The sequence below is a fragment of the Podarcis gaigeae genome (genome assembly GCF_964106915.1).
Source record: "Podarcis gaigeae genome assembly, chromosome: 1".
Taxonomy (NCBI): domain Eukaryota; kingdom Metazoa; phylum Chordata; class Lepidosauria; order Squamata; family Lacertidae; genus Podarcis; species Podarcis gaigeae.
In genome coordinates this window covers 50,153,446-50,175,946 of record NC_139678.1, presented here as the reverse complement: position 1 = coordinate 50,175,946, position 22,501 = coordinate 50,153,446, and the positions used below count along the sequence as shown (strand labels likewise).

Below are 22,501 nucleotides of genomic sequence, written 5' to 3'. Positions count from 1 at the left end.
CTGATAGTCAGTAATATGGGCCCAATATATTTATGTACCTCAAAAATCTGTACTAGACTTTATATGCTTAGCCAGCCCGTCTCCAAAGCTATGACTTCGTAGATGTTTCTCTAACATTAAGCATATAATTTTCTTAGTTTCAGGATACTGTAATTCGTATTGCCAACAGACACCAATTTATTCAGAATGCAGTCCACAGCAGTTCTACAGACAACCATACATTTTATTTTGCCTTCAATCCAAGTGGGGAACAAGATAGATATTGCTCAATTGAGAAATTAGAGCTCTCCAGCTTCCACCTTTCTTTCATTATCTCTGAAAGTGAACAAATGTGCCACATCTAAAGGAAAAGACACCATTAATTCATTAATGCAGAAATAGGTGAGAGAATAAATCCTCAGCTTTCTCCAAGCACCTAAATAGTACCATTTTATAGCATATGTGCTCACAGCTAAATATTTGCTTGTTACCACCCTCATCAGCTGAAGGTGGGGTATTTTTAACTTTAATATGTAATGGTATCACTTCTCCTGACTCATCTCCAGATGAATCAGCTGTGTTACAGTTCTGCAGTACTTTCAAAGCATTTTGCCATTTGTGTCATGTACATTTCTAACCTCAATGTCAACTTACTTATGAAAGCCAGATCACTTCCAGCTCAATAAATTTAACCAATCTGCTCCCTCCCGTCTCTATGTTGTAGGAGTGAGTTCATTCCCAAACCATCCCTCAGAGGACAGGATCCATTCACTTCTAGACAAGCCTCAAAAAGCTTGGCTGTCCTGCTTTCCTATTTGGCAGCTTACATCAGAGTCAGATAGTTTCCCTAATATTTAAACCAACCTTTCTTGTTATAATGCAGCCTCCCCCAATCTAGTGCTTTCCAGATATTTTTGACTACAGGGCACTGGGTTGGGGGAAAGCTACTGTAGCACAACAAACACAAACACAGTGAGGCTTTTCTCTAATTGATAAATTGCAAATGATTCATACATTCTTCAACCTCTTCCTAAAACAACTGAACCAAAGACATAACTGGATCAGTAGCAAAAACTGCATGCATTCCTCATGTTTCCCTTAGAATTCCTGTTATTTGCCATGGCATTCTCATTGATTACAAGTGCTTTTATGAACAATGATGACACAATCTGTGTACTGTGCCCTAGCCAAGGAACAAGAGGAGCCAAGTAGAGCAGAAAAATTGTGCATTAACCAAAAAACAAAACACCAAACCATGGGGCAAAAATTATAATTTTCAACCCATTGCACATGGATATTTCATTTTTAAAAACATATTTACAGACTTAAAATAGTTTGTGGGACTATATTTAATGTGTTTTATTTACATTAGGAATCACTGCAAAAAGAAGAAAATATTGGCCACCAAGTCCTATTTACAGTTTGGAGAGTTTGATGACTTGTTTCACTGTGAAGATTCGTGGTTCTTTTCAGTACAGAGGATTTTTTTTTTTACCTATTTCTGTAATGTAGAAATTGCTCTAGGTTTAGCTGCAGTCAATATTTGCTTCAGTCATGTACCCAAGCAAGTTTCCCGGTCAGACTACCAGACAACTCTGTTTATTATTACTAACATACAGAACATACATTTTTACCTTTTAGTTGTGCCCGATGTACTCAGGGAACAACTGAATGTGTTCCAGCACTTCAAAGCACCAGCCAGGTGAACACTGCCTGATATAATAATCCCTATACAGTGGTACCTCGGGTTAAGTACTTAATTCGTTCCAGAGGTCTGTTCTTAACCTGAAACTGTTCTTAACCTGAAGCACCACTTTAGCTAATGGGGCCTCCCGCTGCCGCTGCACCGCCAGAGCACAATGTCTGTTCTCATCCTGAAGCAAAGTTCTTAACCCGAGATAATATTTCTGGGCTAGCGGAGTCTGTAACCTGAAGCGTCTGTAACCTGAGGTACCACTGTATTTTGGAGGGGGGGACTTCTAAGCTATTATATCAGAACAAAACTCTTTAAAAAAAACTTTGTGAAGACAAAGATACATTTATTGGGATTCATTAATATGAAGGGCTGTGTAGCTATTACAAAATGGAGCAAAAGGAAAGGAAAGGGGGGTATTTACTCTAACTCCATTTTTCTGTTACTCATTGTAATCAGTTCCTCTGCTTTGATGATAGAGAGATTCATTGTTCACACTTCTGCTGCTATTAACTAGTTTACTCAATTACTTCCTCCAAGAAGAAAATCCAAAACAACATGAAAGGCAAAGTTCAGAGCCATCCAGAAGTAGAACCCTAGAGACCAACAGCTGTACACAGCCTATTCTGCAGAATTCAGAGGCCTCTTTGGTTGGGGAGGGGAAAAGGAGTGCGGGGAGAAACATGCCTGGGAACAGCAGATGGAAGAGCTGAGTCGGGAGGGCCCACCATCCATGAAAAACCTGAAACTGACAAGGGGACAAATAGAAGAAGATACCTTTACCCCGGCATGACTCCCCTTTATCACATACACAGCCCAACAAGACAACGACAAGAATCCACCAACAGCATACGAATCAATACAGCTAACCTGATTCAAAAACACACACACACCCCACTCACACATGAAAACAAAGTTCAACACAGCCAATCACAAACAAGCAACCGCACCTTAGGCCAACCCCAACTTCTCTCACCACCAAAGGAACACAAGCGAATAGCAAAGAGAACCTGCACAAGCGACGCTGACACAAAACCCCACACATACATTAAACAAATTAGAAACATCACCTCCTGACCCCACCCCCACTCACCTTTCCCCCCTCCACCTCTCCCCCCCCTTTTCTTCCTAATGTAACCCTAATGTCTCAACAAATGAAAATGACCTATGGAAAATGTAACTTGAAAAAACAGACATTGCACATACCTTTGTAAACCAAGAAAACTTTAATAAAAATATTTTTTAAAAAGATGTTAAGATATTGATTCAAATTTGCTGAAAGTGAAAGTACAGAATGGAGTTAAAAACCTATGCATTTAGATGTGCTCAGACATGTTACCATGATTTTTTTCATGACTGTTGATTTACAAAAATTGGCATGATTCATAACAAATAGTTACTAATTTTCTGTGTTTTATTATTTTCCTTAATAAATGGTAAATTATGGAAAAAAAAACTTGATGACGACATTTCCCTCAGCATGGAAAGGAGCCCAGATTTAACTGATTTATCAGCTCTCTCAACATTAAACAAAATGTACCATTTAGTCCTCAAACAGAAACACCATTTGAAGGATGGTTAGTGCCAGTGGAATGGAAGTAACTACTCAGAAAATCCCAAGTACAGTACTTAGAGATACATTCTAAAAAGTATAGTGACGGCTCTCTTTCAAAGCGTAGCCTCTGTGAGCCTCTGGAGGTGCCCTTCCAACTCACTGTACTTTCCCCCAATTAGGTCTTAAAGCTTTTAACTTTCCAGCTGTGCAACATGGACATCTTTAAAAGACATCTGAAGGCAGCCCTGTTTAAGGAAGTTTTTAATATTTAATGCTGTATTATTTTTAACACTCGATTGGAAGCCGCCCAGAGTGGCTGGGGAAACTCAGCCAGATGGGCGGGGTATAAATAATAAATTATTATTATTATTATCTCTGTATGTTTTATATCTGGATCTTCCTACTGATTGATGAGAAGTTGCCAGTAACAGCTTTTCACTCCTCTGCAGTCTATGCCTCTAACCATATATGATGCCACTTTCTTCCTTATGATCTGTCCTGGGCTAGAGTGAGATGCCACCAACCAGATCTGCTTAGCCCATGCTTCACATGGGAATTTTGCTTTAGAACAGCCTTTGCTGACTTGGTACCTTCCAAATGTTTGGCGCTCTCCAACTCCCATCAACCACAGCTACTTTAAAGGTTTGGCACATCATAAAACCAGAGTCTGATCTAATAACGTTATCTATTTACCCTCTCATGCCGATCAGCAGAACCAAGGGGTTCTGGACCACTTCCAGCTGCATGTGGGATGTGCTTGCCTGGCTCTTCCCCCATTTAAAACAAAAAGAAAACCAACTTAAAAGTGACCATCTGAGAAAGTTAAGCTAGACAGTTTTTTTCCAGACGCGCCAATTTATCTTTTTCACATATTGAAAAAAGACTGTTTGAAGCCATACAACAGCTCACAGAAACAAGATGACATTATAGCACAATTATGTTCCTCGCCACATTGCCAAAGCTTTAATGTTTAGGAATGCAGGATGCAACTGTGTTATTTCCCCGCAACAAGACACTGTTCCAACGTCCCTTTCTAAACAATGGGCATGAGGAGCTAACTGTGGTACATCCCTGTTGGAAAAAAGGAAGTTAGCTGGCAATTCTTAAAACTGGTCCACCGCTGATTTCCACTTGGTTCCAGTAGTAATTGTGCCTGCGTAATGCTTCCTCCTCATTACTTTGTTTTATTACAAATATTTACATTGATTTGTAACAGAAGATAGTGTTATACGAAAAATAGAATCTTGGTGTGGGAAGTATACTCCCTTCTTGGCCATGCAGCTTCTGTCACAATATTCTAGAACTGCAAAACAAAGTTTCCACTATATGCATTAAATTGTCATCTCTGTATTGACACTTTCTGAAAAGCGCTGAGCTCATGGGCTCAAGTGGAAGGATGTTGCTAGCATTAGCTGGGTTTACAACCCAAACCCTTTAGACTGATAGCTGGTTTCTGAGAATGTAATTACCACCCTATAGGCACATTCCTCAGAATGTTTCTTCACCCAGCTAGTATTGCTGGCAAATTGTTTCTCTCCATACACCCTCGCACACCCTGCCCATTTCTACTTGGAGAATCATGATCTCACTCCAGAAGAAGAGCCCTAGTATGCATTCTGTAAAATTAGAGTCTTTTAATCCCAGGTTTTCTGTTTCAGATACTATCTCTGCAGCCCTCTGTCAGACATATTGTAAGCACAGGCGAGACTTATCAAGATGCTTCCAGTTTGGGATCACTAAGTCTGTTCTCCACCACAACTACCTCCATTTAGATGCTGGCAAAAGCACACAGCAACTATACAGAGAGCAATTTCTGTATAAAGTTATACACAGCAGGTCATGTGATTTAGTAGAACCACCCATAGCCTTCAGCAATTGCCTTATCCAGGTGTAGACATCTGCCAAGGACTTCAGCCTAGAAAAACTAGTCATTTGAAGAAATCCTGAGCAGCAAAGAAGAGAACACACACTGATAAAGGGGAAAAGGCTGGGGACAAAAACAGAAACAACTTGAAAACACAGGTGTATGCTTTCCCTTAGATGTTTGCCATGCCACCTTGTACTGCAGATTACTTCCTACTCTTTATCAAGGTACATAGAAAGAACTCCTCCTCTAAGCTCAACAATGCCAATGTTGGGTTGCACTGTTGTTTCGCAGTCCCTACTCCCAAGCACAGGCAGTAAAAAGACAAGCTCACAAGAAGTGTGTGCAACAAAATGGGCAGGAGCATCATAGAAGAAATTAGTCTAGACTTTGAGCAAAGTCCACTTGATAGTTAACCACTTTAAAAAGTTGATCAGGATGAGAGGAGACTAGACAAACTGCATACTATGCATTCCTCTAGAGCTGGTAATTCAACTGTTAAGATTCACCAATAAAACTTTATTTTTTGTAGGATTCCAATTGTAGCCAAACAAGTACACTTAAACCTGAAGCAAAACCTGTTTAAACCAGGATCAATCAATGCTTAATTTTGAAATAGGTCATGGTGGCTACAATGCACATCAAAGCTGACGAAACCACTTCGAAACACCATCTTTATGTCCCTCGGTTTTCATTCAATCTTACCGGGGAGTGGAGAGAGGAAGGAGTGGGCATTGGCAAAAGGCTGTTTGATGCAATGGTTAAAGAAAAAGCTGCTACCATTGGGCTATAAACACTTGTGATTAAACAAAACATTTTCCACTATGGACTTTAGATATACAATATTGGGGGTCTGATATGTCAGGCTCTCCTGCTATAAACAGCTATATAAGTGACTTGTTATGACAGTGGACCTTCTCAAAAATCTAACATTAACCATATGATTGATTATTCAAGTCAAGCTTAGGGAAAATCCAAACACATCAGGAACTAAGGAAGAGATGCTCTGAAACCAGAGAACCAATGAGTGTGCAGACATGCCTTAGAACCAGTATCAGACATGCTGAGGCACACACTTTTACACTGCGCAAGGTTAAGAGCATACGCAATGAGCTTGATCTCTAGTCCAATGCTCAGCCCCACTATTAATTCACTGCTTGGCCTTAGTAAGAGCTTCTCTCTCAGCTTCATCTTTCTCACCCATTTCTAATATGGGAGCAGAGTAATACTGGCCTGCCAGGTTTATTTTGAGGATTACCAAGGTAAACTACTGGATGGGACAAACACTAAATGGCCTGAAAAGTAGCAAATCCCATCAATCTCTACAGCCCTAGGTGATACACAACAAATCAGTTAAGGAGTTTAACCCTAGGCCATGGGTAGGCAAACTAAGGCCCAGGGGCCGAATCCGGCCCAATCGCCTTCTAAATCTGGCCCGCGGATCAGCGTGTTTTTACATGAGTAGACTGTGTGCTTTTATTTAAAATGCATCTCTGGTTTATTTGTGGGGCATAGAAATTCGTTCATTTTTTTTCTCCAAAATATAGTCCAGCCCCCCACAAGGTCTGAGGGACAGTGGACCAGCCCCCTGCTGAAAATGTTTGCTGACCACTGCCCTAGGCTTATTATCTGCTAGAGGGCATCTGAAAACAGTAGATATAGATAGATAGATAGATGATAGACAACCTTTCTTACATTCTCATTTTTGTGTGACCTTAAGATATTTACCAAGCCTATTCCCAGAATGGCTTTTTCAGACCTTGTAGAACACAGAACTTGTCTTAACTTGTGATAAAGTTAGTTACGTAAAAGGTTACCAACCGATCAGAGCAGTTCATTTGCATCATCAAGGCACGTTACAGCAACAGTGAACACTACAACATTGTAAATAAAAAGAAAAACACTTTTTAAGTCAATCCCATATATTTTCTAGTATAGTTCTGATGTCAGTGATTTAAACCTACCCTATGCTAGTCTACTGATATGACAGCTCAGTACTAGCAAGCAGAAACTGGCCCTGTAATTGACTAGAAACTACTGTGTAGGAGGCATTGTGTGGTCAATACTGTGTTCAGCTACCTCTTTTGAAGGCTGTGGATTATGCGAGGCAAGTGCTGACACAGATGACTAGAGAGAGATGTGGGCAGCTTGCCAGTATTCTGACCTCTGCCTTCTTTACACCACATATAGCAATCCATACCCATGTAATGTCAGTGTAAAGGTTAGAGAAGGGAAGGCCAACTTCTATAGTCTCAGGAGTCACTATACTCTCCAGATGGTGGGCTGGAGCCCGAAATTTATTTGGCAGGTTAGTCTGAACATTTTATCAGGACAGTCATACCTCGGGTTGAAGCAGCTTCGGGATAAGTATTTTCAGGTTGTGCGCTGCGGCGACCCGGAAGTAACGGAGCGTGTTACTTCCAGGTTTCACCGCTCGCGAATGCGCAGACGGTCAAAATGACATCACGCGCATGCGCAGAAGCAGCAAATCGCGACCTGCGCAGGCGCAGGTTACATTCGCTTCTGGATGCGAACAGGGCTCCAGAACGGATCCTGCTCGCATCCAGAGGTACCACTGCATTCAGGTCCTGCAACATAGTTGGCATCGTCTAACAGTAAGGGCTCCAAAGTCATAGCGCACGTGGCCGAGAACTGCATCTCTCTTTAGCTTTTGTATTTATAGCAGTATGACATCTTGCAACTTTTGAAAACTGTTTCCTTTTCAAAAGGAAAACTTTAGAAAATATGTTACTATTATCATGATTGAAATTTAATAGGGGCCTGAAAAAAAGTTAATTTCAGGACTGGAGGTCACTCACAGGTCACCAGTTGGCCATCCTTGTTTTACAGCAGTGATGGGGAACCTGTGGCCCCACAGCTCCCACCAGCCAGCATGGCCCATGGTCAGGCATGTTGGGGGATGGAGTCCAATATCATCAGGAGGACCAGAGAGTGCTCATCTTGGTTTTAAAGGAAGCACAGCCACTTGAGAAGAAAACTTCTCAACCGTATAAGCAACAAGCATATCTGTTCCAGTTCAGTCTAAATTTGAATTTTTTTATTTTCTGTCCCCCAAAAAGAAAAAGTATTTCACAGAATATCCAGTCTCAGGATCTGGAATCCCGCAATACAGCATCTCAATAATACCTTTCTTTAGAAAACAGAATAGGTTTTTTAACTGATAATCTACGAAGCTCAACCCATACAACGTCAAAACAAAAAAAATTCCTTCCAGTAGCACCTTAAAGACCAACTAAGTTAGTTCTTGGTATGAGCTTTCGTGTGCATGCACACTTCTTCAGATACACTGAAACAGAAGTTTCCAGACCCTTCTATATAGTGAGAAGGTGGGGAGGGGTATTACTCAGAAGGGTGGTGGGAATGGGTGATTGGCAGATAGCTGTGATGAGCCTGTTGACGACTCTTAACGACTGCAATAGGTCTTACAGGAAAAAGCAAGGGGTGAGAAGGTGAAAAATGGCTTTGTCATGTATAATGAGATAAGAATCCAAGGTCTTTGTTCAGACCAGGTCTCTCCATGGTTTTAAGTTTGGTTTAAGTTTAAGTTATACAACGTATAACTGAGAATGCAGTTTAAGAATCAAACAGAAGAATGAAAATCCTGTATAGCTTCACTAGTCACCTCATTCAACTCAACATTTTGCTCTTGAATGAAGCAGCTACCATGTCTAGTTATTTATACCATTGTAAATATACCTACAGAAAGTTGTGTACAGATTTTCAAACATTAAAGGTTAGCAGCAGGCAATAAGAACATCAGTATGAGCAATTCAACTGAGTTCCATAGGACAGACCACTGTTTTTAGCTTTCCCATATATAGTTATAGCAAGGCCTTCACCTTTAAGGTGGATTTTACTGAAGCCTCTATAAAGCTTTGTAAACAAAGTAGTAGCTGCTGCCCTAAGACATCTTTGCTGTTTTGTATGGTTCCCAATAGCTGACTTTGTACTTCAGCTTTTACCCAACTGATACATATCCATCTCAACAGAAGACATACACTAATACTGTACTATCATATTATGTTGCTAGCATATTAATGCCAGATCCTGGCCAGAAAGAGCTTGAGTTTTCTTGCCTTCCAACATCCATCTCTGTCTAAATGCAGAAATGTTTTTGTTATGCAGGAAGAATATGTCTCCAGGTGTTGTATGAACAAACCCAGCATGGAGAATACTAGACAGGCTACCTCTAGAATTCATCAGGAAGTTGGAAGTAATGCAATTAGTGCCTTGGGCATGTTTAGTTCAAGTGTAGAAGAATGTTGTTTTAATGACAAGCAGCACCGATCAGTTCAGTTTTATTTAAAGCACCCAAAAGGTTTTTTTTAACGGGGGGAAAAATCACAGCAGATTTGCAGAATGAGGCTAGCCTTGGCTCATCTAACACTACATGTTTAGCCTGGAGCATCTGAGGTACAATTCACAAGCGAAGCAGCACCCCACAAATGGACCATAATCCCCAGCTACCCTGTTAAAAAATAAAGCACTTCTTTAGTCAGAAACAGGTTTGCTCCCACATTTCAGTGTTTGCAAGAAGAGTTTGGCTTTGATATCCCACTTTATCACTACCCGAAGGAGTCTCAAAGCGGCTAACACTCTCCTTTCCTCCCCCCCCCCCACAACAAACACTCTGTGAGGTGAGTGGGGCTGAGAGACTTCAAAGAAGTGTGACTAGCCCAAGGTCACCCAGCAGCTGCATGTGGAGGAGCGGAGACACGAACCCGGTTCCCCAGATTACGAATCTTACCACTCTTAACCACTATAACAATGACTGATATTCAAAGAAGCAGAGCTACTCAGTTCAACAAAGAGAAGTATGGAGAAGGAACTTCCTGATTCAATTTTAATTAAGCCCTTTTTTGGTCTTTCCTGGTGGAGAACTGATTGCTGTCCCACATTATTATCATCCAGGATTTTTGTGTGGCTGTGAACAGGCACTAATATGTCTACTAAAAACAAAAATGTAGCAATAAAGACAAGAGTTCATGATCTTTCAACTCTTACTTCATGCCAAAGAAAAGTGATCCCACAAGAGTATATTTATTATACATATATAATAATGTGGAAATATGGCTGAGAGAGCATGGGCTACGCTAGCTTGCCAAATGTGTCCCTGTAGAATAGTCCAGTGTCATCTCCCTACCATGCTGAATGTGTGTGATTTTTTTTGTAGGCGGTAGTGGCCAGGATTTGATTGATTTGATTTATTATTTTTCTATGCCACATTTCATTCAAATGAATTGCAAAGGGGCTTACAAATGATAAATAACACAAACAAAATAAAACAATAGAGCATCACAAATACAGCGCAAATCATATAAAATAATTGGGTGGCAGTAAGGCAGAGAACCACCCTCCTATCACTAGCATTCCAACAGCTTCCCTGACCAGCTTCCCTTGCCCATTTTCCCTCCTCACTCACTGAAGCCAAAAGCCACCATTCCAAATGGGCAATAGAGCATTCCATTCAGCAGGAATGGATAAGGGAGGCTTATCTTTTCCAGCAAGAAAAAGTATTTTAGGAAAGGAGTTCAGTAGAGAGAGGAGGAATGGCATAAGGATACACATTTACAATGCTAAAGCAGAACAGATTTACAATACTGTACTAAAACAGGATAGATTAGTCACCGTTTCCTTCAAATATATTAATCAGTACAGGCCACACGTACGTTTCTCACTATTGACACACAGATCAAGCAATTGATTACTTTCGTACTTGGGATACCCAGTGCACAAAGTATGTGCACAGCATAAGTTATGAAATGCCCACAAATGCACAATATGGCAGCTTTGGTCCAGAAGATGTCCGGGTTGTGGGATGACAACCCCCCACAAGGGGCATATTGCAGCATCAAGAAGCAACTTGTTGGAGGGTCACCCCTCTGTAAATAGGGTGTTTTTGGGTAGGTGTTTTTCCTCCTCCTGCATTATTATTCTGTGATGTTTTGTTCATTTTGTCATTGGCTAGTTGTTTTATTTTCTGGTTTTAATATATATTTGTCCCTGTTTTAATTGCGTTATTTTTGTAACTCACCCTGGGACCATTCAGTGAAGAGCAGAGCACAAATAATAAACAAATACATGCATAGTAACTTGCAAAAGATAATGCCTCTTTATCTTAAACCTTGTAAACTCATCACTACACATACATGCTCCATTCCTAAATGCCGCTATACATGTTATGACTTCTTTTTGAGCTTCTAGGGCTTCCATGGTCTCCCAGGTCAGGAACTGACCCATTTGCTATACAAGGCAGTGAAACGTGCCCTCCGCCAGGATGTTTTTCTTCAGCTAATCAAACTATGTTTCAGGTTGGCATATGAAGATAATGGAATTCAACCCTTATTTCAATTAAACCTGGTAAATGGGCCTAAAATGTTAGGTCCCCTGACAGGAGGGTAAGAGGAAAGATCTGCTTTAGAATAGTGTATTCAGCCTGCTTTAAAGATTTACAGATCTCCTGGGGTGATGCTAAGTGATAAAACCAGTGGTTGGTTTCTGTTTGAGCACGAGGCCCCAAACATGCAAAGTTTTAAGATCTCAGTTACTTGATTACATATGCTAACAGTGCAAAGAAGCATCAAAGACTGACCTAGAACTGAATATCACAGTTTATCGTGCCAAAAGCTACCTTGTACCTCTGGAAATAGCTTAGTATATTTGTCTCATTTTCCCTTATTCCAGTTGTTTCCAGGGTGAGTTTATTACATCAATTTATATTGAACAAGTATTGCAGTTAAGGTGTAAGGAACTGAGACAAACTACTAGTTAACTTTGCAAGCGTCCTGCAATCCACAAAGTTTGTGCGCCTATTCTAGTTTCTCCCATACACTGGTTTAGGGCAAACAGCAACATGGTTCTGCAGAGAGTAAAAGTCAGGCTGGTGGAAACAGAGGAGCAATCTTATACCTCACAGCACCTGGGGTCCTACACCTAGCAGACATCAAAGTGGTTTGAGAAGCAGCAACGCTCACTTGTGTTTGGCATGCTGAAGGGATTATTTTGTATGAAGAAGACTATTTCAAAAAATAAAATAGCCAAAACTGATGGCAGAACAGACAGTTATGGTGCATTTCACACATTTCTACTTCCTAACTGGCAACCATGTGTGTCAACTTAAGCAGCCCTTAAGTTTCTTCAACAGCCAGAACTGTCAGAAGACCCAGAGGCAAAACAAAGCTCCCCTGAGCCACAATGCATCTAACTCTGTAATGCAGTAGCAGAAATTCCATTCTTGCTCCACCTAGCAATTGGCTCACACCTAGAAACAGTCAGTTCTATCCAGCATTTGCTTAACGCTCTGCTTCATAATTGCAAATCCTCTTAATATTATTCAAGGTAAAGTTTAGTGGAATGAACATATGCCTTTTAAAGCAAGGTTTTAACTCTAATACTATGGGAGGCATTTGAGAGTTACAGTATATTATCCATCGGTAAAAACCTCACACATTTCCATGCAAATAGGATCATGGCTGACTTTACTGTCCCTGGTATTTGTGATTTTTGGAAGCCATCTGCTGTATGAGAAATCCAGAAGGGCAAATTTGAAGCTGCATGTGGCTTTCTCCCTCCTCCTTTTGACCAGCCCTTCAAATAAATAGATCGTGTTAAGTGCAACAAGTAGGGAAAATTTAGCTGGCACAGAAAGCTGTTATACTGGTTCACGGTTTGTACAGCTTGCAAAGCTCCTCTGACATTTCCTTTGAGGAGCTTCTGACCTCTTCCATGACCAAGAAAGGACAAACCACAGATGGTCTTTTCTCTCTTGCTACAACAGAAATCCAGTATTAAGTTCCCTGTACAAGAATATCAGCACAGCATATTAGCTTCTTTCCTTCGTGGACAGAGTTACCCAAAATAAAAATAAAAATATCTGTGGAGCCAGGTAACAAGATCACACAGGTTCAGAGAGCAACCCCTGGTGTCTGCATGTCCATACCTCAGTTGTCAACAAAATGCCACTCAACCGAACAGAGATAATATCCTCAGCATCTACAAAAGGACCTTCCACTTTTTCCTCCCAGCACGAAACTGCAGTAATACTGCAGCTGTTTGCATCTCACCTTCTGCTGGCAAGGCTTGCTACTTCCATTTTAATTCTGTAGTGTACAAGCTATACATCTTGAAACTGTCCCACCCCTTCTTTCCAGTCGAAATTCCCAAAGCTTTAAATACAAAATTAATTTAAAAATCCAATCTATATATTACAAACAACTAAATTTTAGACTACAGTAAATGGCTCTACTCAGAGTATGACTTAATTTGATATCACCAATTGTGTGTTATACTCTTATTTGGCACCCCACCTTTTAAACAAATCGAATCGGTCGGCCCAGAACTGTAATATTCAGCCATCTCCTGCTGGAGGAAATTTCATTTTGGTGGCTAAGCAGAAGCGTTTTTACCCAGACCTTCAAACATCAAGTTGTAGATGGGGGGGGGATGATAAGTGTGGAGGGAGGGATCCTAGTGGCTTTTACTCTCTTTGGCAGCCCCTCTTGCTAAACTCCCCTGCAAGGCCCGTGGCTTCCAGTTTCATTGTGGGAAGCAGCTCGCACCAGATCCTCCTTCACAAAGGAACTCTGTCATCTTATCTCCCGCGCCCGAGCCCGGTTCCGCACCAATCGGACGAGGGTGCTCCCTAGCAGAGGGGTTCCCACCCGAAAGTTATCGGCCTTAGCGATGACAGGAAAGGGGGGAGGAGGAGGGAGAGGAGCACAAGTATGAAACAAACCTGTTCAGAACGCTGCCAAATCCTCAGTTCCTAATGTTTAAAACTGAAGAAGTTGGCGAGCGCGTCTGTCCCTCCCTCCCGTTATAAGAAACCCATGCCTCCCCGCCCCCCATTCCCACTCTCCTTCACCGGAGAGATCTTGGAAGTGGGTGCGGCGGCGGCAGTTTCGCCCCGGACAGAGGCTACGACCTACCTGCCCCCGCGCAATCCAGCGGAAAGAATGTCCGCAGAGAGCAACGTGGGAGACCCGAAGCGCGCTCGCGCCCCGCCGCCTCCGCACGCGCAGCAGCCCTGACTGGGGAGGAGGAGGAGGAGGGGAGCGAGGACGACGACGGTGGAAAGAGGGCGAGAGCAGCCCCGGGCGCCCGCCAGCCGTCCTGAGAGGAAAATAAAGACGACTCAGTTATCCTCCCCCCCCCTCCCTCGAGAGTCGCTGCTGCGTTACCTTCTCGAAGCTGCCGCAGCTGCTGCCTCGAGGACAATCGCTCTCTGTCTGGTGAGGCGAAAGGGCTCGGAGCGCCTTTTCCACGACGCAGAGCAGGAGGTCGAGCGCAGCAAAAAAGGGAACAGGGATCCTGTGGCTCCTTGCTCGGGAACAGCTCCAAGAAAGGAACTTACCTCCTCGGTCCCACCCTCCCAAAACGGGGGGGGGGGGACACGGGACCCAAAAAAGAATCTCCCTTTCTTTTCCCTGCTAGAAGAAGAATGGGCGACGCTGCGAGTAGTCCAGAGCCCGCAGGGAGAGAAGGAGGTTACTAGGAGACTTACCTCTCCAAGTTGCTACTCCGGAGACTCCCGCTCGGAGAGGAGCCTTGAGGCTTGCCGGGATCAACCAGCGAAGCGTCCGAGGGGGGAAAGGCTGGGCACGTTCCTCGCCAAGCCCACCCTGCCCGGATCAATCCGCCTCTCGCTCCTCTCCTGCGGCGCAAACTCTCGCTCTCGTTCGCTCCGTCGCCCCTCCCCCTATTTCAAGCGGTCCGACGGACAGCGAAGCGTTTGGGGAGGGGGGAGGCCGGCCCGCCTCCCGGGCGGTAGGCGGACCCACGCAGCCCCCCGGAGACCTCCGAAGGGGAGCGCGGCGCGACTCCCGCGCAAAGAGGCCTGGGCTGCGGGCGAGCGAGCGAGCGAGCGAGGAGCGCGAGCTCGCTGGGCAAGAAAAAGGAGGCTCCCTCCACCCTCCTGCCTCGGGCCGAGAGGGAGGGAGCTTCTGATCCAATTATCCCGCTGTCGTCGTGGGGATGAAGGGAGGCCCTGCCCAGCAGCAACAGGAGAGGCTGAGCTGGCCACATTTAAAGCGGCGGGGTGGGGGAATGGGGTGGTGATATTCGCATAACCGCAGCCGGGGCTCAGCTTCCGAAGGAGCCGGGTTTCAGTCGGGACAGGCGAGGGATAGTGGGAGCGCCTCTGCACATGTGGAGAGTGCGTGACTCTGGCGCAGCCCTCACGCGAGCAGGGATTCCAACCAGTGCGGTGTGCAGGCCCTGTCGCTCCTCTTTCCTTTTAAGCCGCTGAGCACAGCTCAGGCTGAAGCAACAAGCAGGCACCGAGGAGGCTCCGGGGATATCGAGGCGGAGGGTTTTCTGCCATGGGGCAATAAGGGAACACACAGTCGCCCTCGCAAAGCCTGTCGAAGGACTGTGGGGCTCTTTCTCTGCCAAAAGAGGAGAAAGCAGTGATTCACCCGGGCGTCCTCCTTCCCAGATTGCTTTTTAGTGGTTTGCTGGGCTCGGCACTGCCGTGAGGAAACTCCTTCACGAGGCTGCTGGCGCTGCGCTCTTGGAACAGCCGACTCACCTTTTCTGCTGCCCCACTTCGCCCTTGGGCACAAACAGCCAGTTTGTTGGCTTCCAGGAACAGAGCACTGAGATGTTTGTCTGAAGAGAAACCAGAAGTCTTAAATAGGAATCTGCCTTGTACCAACCCAGGCCATTAGCCTTTCTACCCCAGTGCTGTTTACACAGACTGGCAGCAGCTCTCTGAGGTGTCCAGCTGGGATCTTCCCTCGCCTTCATCTTTTCCATGTGCTCTATCGCTGAGCTACAGCCCTTCCCCACTCACCCTTTCTGAAGGCCATGGTGTCTTCCTATGCTTAAAAAGATGCCTTATTGACAGTGTTTTTTTTCTAAAAAAAAATGTTTAGGGGTACTCTTATTTTCTTACTCATTTTGAAATACTGCCCCTCAATGAGGCCAAACTTGGATTCACAAAATATTTAGGGGTATGTGTACCCCTGCATACCCCCCAGGAAAAAAGCACTGCTTATTGATGCAGTAAAAGACATGTTCTTATTGCCAAGTTTCTCCTTTCCCTCATCCCCTAATTTGGTTCCGGGTTTTTTGTTTTGTTTTTAAACAACCCTTTTTCTCTTCCTCTTCTCTCATTTTAACACTCCACCTCCAATTTTCAGTTCCTACCTTTTACAGCCCTTTGGGATCCTTGAAAAGTGGAGCTGCGTTCTCCACCTCCCTTAAACCAGTTTAGCTATGACTCAACATTTGAGACAAGGTTTTGCATTACATACATGGGAACATTTTCCTTTTCCAGTCTACTTTCTGTTTATGCTAGCCTTAACAATCTATAACTTTCATTATTGCAGAGGGTATAGGTTTGGATTTATTACTATTGTTTTGTTAGGTGGAAGAAGGCTACTGCCCACATAGAGTCTCAGTTTCTAAAATGAAACTTGCCAGAAATAATTTCTATCTGGAGCTTAAACCCTGAACATTTTTTTCCTAATCACATATGGGTGAGAACCATTGGTTGGTTACATGGTGATAAGCGAAAAGACTTTGCACACACATTCTATCAGGAAAACAAGCTGCTGAACATCGATGGCAACTGGAACTTCCCTGCAGTATGTTATAGGTATTACACATTTTGGAACATAGATGCTACGTTTTCAGAATAGAAAAATACAACTTCAGTCATGTAGCCCTAAACTTGATTACTCTGAAACAAGCTCTATTGAACGCAGTAGGATGTAATCCTAAATGCATATCACTGTCACCTAAAATGTAACTTGTGCAGCAGCCTTTAAAGTCACCACACTTGGTTTATGTTGCGCCATCTCTTCCAGAAAAACAACAGATAATAACTCAGACTCCAGATAACTGACTCAGACAAAGGCTAGTGGCCCCCATTAAGGTATCTCTCTGTTTAGATCTCATTAAAATACCTCATTACAGTCGTACCTCAGCTCCCGAACACCTTGGGAGTCGAATGTTTCAGCTCCCGAACAATCAAAAACCAGAAGTGAGTGTTCCAGTTTTCTAATGTTCTTTCAGAAGCTGAACATCCAACAGAGCTTCTGCGACTTCCGATTGGCTGCAGGAGCTTCCTGCAACCATTCGGAAGCCGCGCTTTGGAAGTTGAATGTTTCAGAAGTTGAACGGATTTTGGGAACAGATTCCGTTCGACTTCCGAGGTACGACTGGAATCTGATCAAGATTAGGGCTCAGACTTGTAGTCCATACTCTTGAGTAAACCACATATTTAAAAACATTAATTTCAGCCTTGCTCTGCAGCAGAAGTGGTAACCTTTGACCCTCCAGCTGTTGCTGAACTAGAATTCTCATCGGCCCTAGCAAGCATGGCCAGGGATGATGGAAATTGCTAAAAATCCTTTTTCTTTTAAACCCCCTAAAACTAAATTCTGTTGATCTCTCACAATAGTCTGCAATATGCTGACAGTAGTGGATTTTTCACCTTCATTTCCTTGGAAAGAGGAAATAAGTCCTTGGAAATAAGTCTGCTGTGACAGACTTATATGCAAACTTTGTCCTCATAATAACTTTGTCAACACTATTACAGGACCTAATAATGCCAGCCACAACATGCAGGGTTCATTCACATGCTCATCTTCCAATGTGATTTACTGCATCACCAGCCAGTGATGCCCTTGGGCATTCAACATAGGACAAACAGGCCAGTCTCTATGTAGCCACGGAACAAATGAAGTTCAAAGGGAGACTTGCTGAATTACAATAGATCAAGAATTTCAATGCAATCACTTGTGGATTGAACCAAGCCAAAGGATTTTTAGCACATTATATGTATTAGTTGGCTTACAAATGCTAGGATGTCTGTGCCATCAAGAATTGTTTTGTGAATTATTGCTGTTAAGTATGTAATTTTCAATGTCTGTACTTTTCTGCATTTCATTTCCCTCTTACCTCACTTTTTACAATACCCTTCCCCCCAAAAAAAGTGTATATATACTTACAACTCAGAATAAAACTTCATGCATATGATGAAAATGGACTGTAGTGCACAAAGGCTTACGTCATAAGAAATGTATTTGTCTTTAAGGTGCCAAAAGACACTTCACTGGTTTTTCCACAAAATACAGGTATCTGGGTGTTGTTGTTGTTGTTCTTTTTTAAACACATAACTCTCTTAATATTTAATGAATCAGTTCAATTTTTCATCTTTCATAAATATTTACACTGAATCCTAAAGTTGAAATAAGGACACTTAGAATGGAACATACAGGGTGAGTCTTTTAAAAGAGGCCCCATGGAACATGTGTACTCTGTATCCACGGGGCCTCTTTTAAAGGACTCACCCTGTACAACAAAATGTTGCCTTGTATCTGCAGACTGACAGCAATGCTTCCATCCTTCCAGCCACTGGCTGGAAGAGGAGACGTGTAATGGCTGTTCAGAGCTTGCAGGAAGGGACAGAGAAAAAAGAGAAAAGTCTTAAGACGCTATTCCCCCCCAGAACCTACCTGCCTGAAACCTTTTCTCATGCTATTTATAATGTTCAAAGGTCTCAGGTTCAGCACTGACATCCAGCTCTGAACCTAAACACATTATTGATACATAAAGGTAAAGCTTCCAAAGAGTGTGAAAAAAAAATATTTCTTCCTTCCTGAAACTTCCCATACAGAGTGCGGGTTGGCAGCTTTGAACTCCATGGAACATAGCCTCAGCTTCCTAATTCCTATCTCCAGGATACTGTGTATCAGGACCAGGGAACATGCAGCTCTACAGATGCTGGACTCCATCTTAATAATAATCCCTAACAATTGGTCATGCTAGCTGGGACTGATCCAACAATGTATAGAAGATCTCAGGCCAAATAAGTCTTCTTGCTCAATTTCCCTTCTCCCCCGTACCAAACTGACACCCTCAACAGTTGTTCTCAGTATTTTGTAAGGCCTAGGAACAGATTAGCACAGGTCCTTATCAGCCTGCTTGGTTATTTATTTATTTACACGCTGTTATACTTCCGCATAGCTGGGGGAGTTTGCTTTGGATGTAGGATCCACTATCTTCTCTGTGGGTGGCATCCATTTGCTTCAAAACCGATAAAAACAGGGCCACCCAGGTTCAGTGCACCAGGTCTTTCATTATATGTTTCCACTTTACTCTATTATACTCCGCTTTTCCTCCAAGCATCTCAAGAGTGGCTTACACAGGATTCCCAGGTGGTTTCCCATCAAAGTACTGCTCAGGGCAAGATCCTTCCCCCTTCAGTACAGTTGCTCAGCTGTAATATTCTGTCTACAGACAATTGTCTATATTAAAATCCATCTTAAAAAAACCAAACCCACAACCACTTTGGGAGTTAGAGATGTGCCAAGTGTGTTTATTCAGAAAGGTTAGTTCCTGGTCTTCTGGTATGCAAAACTGAGGCAATGGTTGTGTTGAATTACAAGGAAGGGTGGCAGCCGTTGGGATTCATGGAACAAGGGAGGCAGTGGCCCTGATCCAACTAAGGTGTGTTGCAGACACCGATGATCAGCTAATTGTTGGCACAGGGGAAATCCCTTCCTAGTACAGCACTGAATATCACACAGGCCCCCTCCCTGCTGAACCTCTGGTGCCTACTCCAGACTTTTTTTTTATTATCCCAGCATGCATTTTAAATTTATTATAGTTTCAGATTATTTGTATTGCTTCTCTTTTATTTCTGTAAACTGCTTAGAGGCTATTGCAGTTAAGTGGTATGTCTATTAAAATAAATAAATGAATGGATGAATGAATGAAATAGACCTGTGCACAGGGCTTCCCCACTCTCACCCACTAGCTGGTGGTTGGCAACAGACAAATATTGTGCACACTTCACAGGCAAAGTGACATCTAGTGATTGTTAGGCGGGTGGATCCATCTGTCAAACTTGGCCCATGGGGGAGGGGCAAGGGGAGATGGCCTGCTGGCCACATCCAGACCCCTGTTCTAATGCTACATCCACTTGTGGTATTATTTTTAACATAATTATAAGGCTGCAGTTCTGTGCGCATTTACTTGGAAGTAAGTCTCATTGAACAAAGTGAGACTTCTTTTTCAATATGATCTTTATTGTATTTTTTAATATAAAAAGGAACAATACAAATATTAGAAAGTATGAAAAAAATACTGTTGTCTAAAGAAAATAAAAACAATGAGACTTCTGGGTAAGTGTGCATCAGCTTAAGTTTGAAGGAACATACAGTATGTTTTATGCTTTCAAATATGAAGCAAATGCAAATTAGTATGACAAAAATAGGGGACGCAGGTGGCGCTGTGGGTTAAAGCCTCAGCGCCTAGGACTTGCCGATCGAAAGGTCGGCGGTTCGAATCCCTGCGGCGGGGTGCGCTCCCGCTGCTCGGTCCCAGCGCCTGCCAACCTAGCAGTTCGAAAGCACCTCCGGGTGCAAGTAGATAAATAGGGACCGCTTACCAGCGGGAAGGTAAACGGCGTTTCCGTGTGCGGCTCTGGCTCGCCAGAGCAGCGATGTCACGCTGGCCACGTGACCCGGAAGTGTCTCCGGACAGCGCTGGCCCCTGGCCTCTTGAGTGAGATGGGCGCACAACCCCAGAGTCTGTCAAGACTGGCCCGCACAGGCAGGGGTACCTTTACCTTTTTATGACAAAAATCCCAATTAGTCCATGGCAAAGTATTCCCTTTAGCTGTTGATTTATATATCCTTCTCAAGCCGGTGAAGTAACTGATGTCTCAGGGTTTATGAATAGGATGTAAAAGGAAACATCTATTATTATTTTTTTGACAATTTGCATTTACTGAATAACCATTGACAATGGATGGGAATCCCTAGGTCTCTGAAAAGAAGACAATGAGAGCAATGACTGATCAAGAACAGCAGCATAGACTATTCCAGAAAAAAGTAGCTTGTAAACTGCATCCAATATGTGCCTTTTAATTTACTCAAACAAGGTTTGGCTGTGGATACAATTAGAGCTGAAATAATGAATTGATTAATTTGGCTTTTTAATCAATTGCAGCATCAATAATAGATTAAAACATGCCTGATGCAATTTGCATTTGATTGTTCTTTCCCTCTCTCATTTGGCAGCTCTTGATTGCTCTTTCCTTCCTGGCAGAGTATTGCCATTTGTCCATCATTTTGCTTTCCTAATAATGAATCTGTGCTGGAAGTCCTTTTCCTTTTGACATTGACACAGTGCATGAAAGATTGCTGCTAATTTAAAATTATTATACATGTAAAAAAATAATCCTAGGTGACTTCCGCATGTTTTATGCAGGGAGTGTACAGATGGTTTGGTGAATGTATGCAGGCCAGAAAGGAGGGCACATGATTTAGTTAGGGGTCAATAACCTGAAGTATAGGAAGGGGTTGCCAGCAACACAATCTCACAGTACAACAGCCACCTAAGAGAAGCATAGAAAGCTTCCATCTTCATGAGAATCAGAGTACTGAGCTACATAATCAGAAACATTTGATGCAATTCTTAACTTGACCATATAGCTTCAGACTGTAGGATGGGGAATCACGTTCAAGTGGTTCCTGCCTAAAATCTGTAATTTTATTTATTTGATAAAAAAATTATACCTTGATTGTAAGAAAAAATACACCTTCAAAATTGTTTATAAAAAGAATAAAACAATGGAATTACCAGTAAAAAACAGTTAAAAATAGCTATTTAAAACATTGCAAAAACAATAACTAGCAACTGCTGTATTTGAGATACCATTCTTGTCACACCTTTGTAACATGCCTCTCCCCCACCCCCCATGCATGGGGTTTCTTAAATGAGGAAACATTCATATATGAATCCATGCTGGCTTGGAACTTTCCATGATTTCCAGCTTTTTATACGCTACTGCACCATGTCCACGAGTGTCGTCCAGTAGGAGCTGGAATAAACAATGTCACAAATGTAGCATACTATATTCATGCATTTCTTTCCTTTTTAGGGATTTATCCACTTTCCCACAAGTTTCCAAGTGCCAGGGGTGCCAACTTGAATAAAATATTGGAGGAGGTAAGCCCCACCCGCATAATCAATCACATGACACACTGCACTCAATTTGAATGGTAATGCCCATCAGTTTTGGGGCGGAGGGGGCAAAGACCCCCTTGGCCCCTAGGAGTTGGCTCCTATGCTAACTGATTCCGGGGCTCGAGTATGGTGCAGGCCGAACCTGTTTATGCACTTGAGCTGCCAGTGGTTATGGCCGTGGCACTCTGCACACACTCAGATAACTTATTTCCCCTCCCCGCCCCAGGATGCTTCCCGGCGGCACTTAAAGAAGCAACCACCCTCCTATATCTCTCTTCCTACGATTTAAAGAACAAATAAATCAGCCGCCAGGGCCAAATTCTGGTGTAACCAGGGTTTAATGAGGCCCAAAGCTACTGAAGGTAATGGGGCCCTTTCTATGTCCAGCTGTCCTTTGTCAACAACA

The 22,501-nt window shown here is 43.0% G+C and overlaps 1 protein-coding gene across 12 annotated transcripts in view; it reads right to left on the bottom strand.

Annotated features, from left to right (window-relative positions):
• PACSIN3 (protein kinase C and casein kinase substrate in neurons 3) overlaps nt 1-15,880 on the bottom strand; it is a 29,425-nt gene extending 13,545 nt beyond the window's left edge. For 3 of the 12 annotated variants that reach the window (XM_083751536.1, XM_083751537.1, XM_083751549.1), the window contains exons 1-2: nt 15,641-15,880; nt 14,615-15,497 (exon numbers count right to left, since the gene is read on the bottom strand). The gene's annotated coding sequence lies outside the window, so the exon portion shown is untranslated. The other 9 variants (XM_083751552.1, XM_083751543.1, XM_083751548.1 and 6 more) reach the window with 8 other exon arrangements.
• Nucleotides 15,881-22,501: the final 6,621 nt, after the last annotated feature.